Source organism: Oratosquilla oratoria, chromosome 6 (genome assembly GCF_046742065.1).
Source record: "Oratosquilla oratoria isolate Oo_2021 chromosome 6, ASM4674206v1, whole genome shotgun sequence".
In the NCBI taxonomy this organism is placed as follows: Eukaryota; Metazoa; Arthropoda; class Malacostraca; order Stomatopoda; family Squillidae; genus Oratosquilla; species Oratosquilla oratoria.
The window spans coordinates 43,965,801-43,969,088 of NC_134782.1; positions in this window are offsets into that span (position 1 = coordinate 43,965,801).

A 3,288-nucleotide genomic window follows, 5' to 3' on the forward strand; every position below is an offset into this window, starting at 1 on the left:
ATTCCATCCCCAACATACTCCACTCCCTTCTACCCTTTTCCCTCCCTTTTATTTTGGCACCTCCTGGATGACGGGTCATCCCTGCATCCTGTCCACTGCCCTGGCCCAGAAGCAGTGCCGCAAGACATAGCACATCCACAGCAAGGCCGTTTTATTAAATCGGCGAACCCCCTTCTCCGTCCCCTCATGCAGAAAAGGAGAAGACGGGGAATCCCTTCGGGCAGCGTCAATTTATTTCTCACACATACTCCCTCACCACCCACTCCACCTCATGCATCACAGCATCATCCATACACAACCATTCTCCATTCACCCCTATTTTCTGTCCTCTCCCATCCTTCCTCAACAGACACTTCTCTCTTTCCCAATGCCCCTTTTACCCCATCCATCCATCTCATCCTTGGTCCACCCCTCATATGCACTTCCTCCACCTTTGCCTTCCACACCTCTTGTACCAATTTTTCTTCACTTATTCTTTCCATGTGCCCAAACCATCCCAATACTCTTTCATCAACCCTATCTCCCAACTCCCTTTCCACCCCTGTTCTCCCCCTCGACATATGCAAAAACGCGCCAAAGTCGTCGACGAAATGTTGAAAAATAACCGTCTATCCCGCGCTTTGTAATATCCACCAAATGCTTTCATAAAGAAAATTAAAAACTCCACGGGCATGACATGGATATAAACATACACTGAATATCACGAGAAAATCAATATACAAATTATATCACAATTTAGCCTCCAAATAAATATATCACGTTTAGTTAATCTTACCAAAGGGGAAAAAAAATTCAGCAAAAACCGCCCAAGTCGTCGACGGAATGTTGAAATATGATCGTTTATCCCGTACTTTGCATTGCATTACCCACGAAATGCATAAACAAAACGAAAAATGTGACGTCTCGGCATGCAATGGACAACAAAGGTCATTCACTGCATATCACGAGAACATTAATATGACAGCTTAGCGTCCCAATCAATACATCACGTTTAATTTGATAAAAAGTCGACATCTTGACCAGCAAAAACGCACCCAAGTCGTCGATGGAATGTTGAGAAATAACGTCTATCCTGTACTTTATTATATTACCCACCAAATGCTTCATAAACAAAAGGAAAAATGTGACGTCACGGGCATGGCATGTACATCAGCACACTGCAACACTAAATGTCACGAGAACATTAATATAAGAGCTTAGCGTCCAAATCAATATATCACGTGTTGTTTATTTCTTACAAACGTTGATAATTTTGAAATAAATGACGTCATATCGACTGACCACATACTCACCTGCTCTGAATTCCTTCGCCCTCCACAGCTTTAAACACACTGAGACTATTTTCTTGTTGCCATTGCTTCCTAGTAACCTTCCCAAACTATCAACATTCCACACGCAATAGACGCTTGTGTAACGATACCAGACTAGAAACTAGATTTATCTAACATTCCAGGGGCAATAGATCCAAGCATTTAGGACATCATAAAACATAAGAAAAAAAAATTCTCCGTGGTCTTAGATCAAAATTAGAATTTAATATTTTTTTCTTTATCTAATTAAGAACACCTCACACTCTCACCCACCTCCAGGGTGACTTTCAATCTACCCGTTATTGATTTGTGCACAACGTCGTCGCTCTTCCATAGCTCCAGACTCCTTCCCATTCTCATGCAGAGTGTGTTATCCCTTTCCTCATCATTAGTGTTCATTCTTTCGACATCCGGTTAATTTTATTCAGTTGAGTGTACCCTCGTTGTTATTATCATTGTCATTATTATTATTATTATTATTATTATTATTATTATTATTATTATTATCATTATTATATTACCATTATTATTATTGATATTGTTATCATTATTATTGATTGAGTGGGTTTAACGTCACAAACTCCCACCTATCAGGAGGCTAGGACGTTGCCCCTTGCAGGCTCGTATATTTCTATTTTTCGGTAATTTTTCATATACATTGATTGTCAGAATAAAACTGCAAGTTAGTTTGCAGTTCTTAACAAATTAGTGGGTTTCCAGAATATTCTTTGCTGCAAACATATGACCTTAATTTATTATCTTGCAACTTGGCGTCATCTGCACATGCTTGTGATTCACCTTGGTCTTTGGATCACGTGCTGGGCTCGTGATCGACAGCTATTTCCCATCAGAAGAGAGCTCAGAGCTCGTATGACCGATCTATGGTTAATGCTGTGACCTTACACGCACACACACACACTCAACTCCCCGCCCACGAGAGTTGGAGTAATGACTCGAAGCCAAGTGATACTGAAATTATTTCTGCCATGGCCGGGATTCGAACCCGGATCGCTGTAGTGACAGTCGGGGACTCTACCAACCGCGCCACCGAGTGTGTACTGCATGACTCGTGCATGATGATACCCAATGTATCGTTGGCCCTGACTGATGATCCGTCAGTCAATGTCTGATGTGACACAACATTTATGTGTTGCTGTTTCCGTAAGTGCTACACAAGATTAGTCATTTTTATTGTTTCAGCCACACCCCAAATATTACGTTCAATCCCCCAAATATCACCTTCAGCCCCCCCCCCCCAAATATTACCTTCAGACCCCAAAATATTACCTTCAAGCCTCCAAATATTACCTTCAGCCCCCAAATATTACCTTCAGCCCCCAAATATTACCTTCAGCCCCCTAATATTATCTTCAAACCCCCAAATATTACCTTCAGCCACACCCCAAGTCATAAGTTCTAGTTAAAGGCTTTGCAGAGGACTTGTTTATCGTGGAATTTGAACCATGCCTTGGTTCAACTTGCCGGTGGCAGGGTTCGAACCGCCATTCTTTTGACCTTCGCCGTAAGTAGAGACGCTCTAACCCGCTCGGCCAGGGAGCATCCAAAATTTATAAAAATTATTATTTCATATACAATTAATCAACGTTTCAATATTTGGGGACAATGCAAATAGTAATTATCAGCATTCTGCTGCGTTACTCTGGTCCATAAAGGCTGTCATTAACGTCCCCTCCTAACTGAGTGCTCATTTTCTTTTCTTTTATTTTATCTTATTTGTTTGTTTATTTGTTATTATTCATTTTGATATATATATTGCCGTCAGGTGATTTTATTCATCTCGGTGGCACGGCTTTGGTGGCGGAAGGGGAGTGTCAGGGAGTGTCAGAAGAGGGAAATGACTTCAATGTCGTCAAGAGGCTAATTCGTGTAACGAAGTTTTCGCTTTAATGAAGATATGTTGATATACGAAGCTCAAGGATGATATAATCATTGTTATTATTTCTGCCATTTTTTTTAT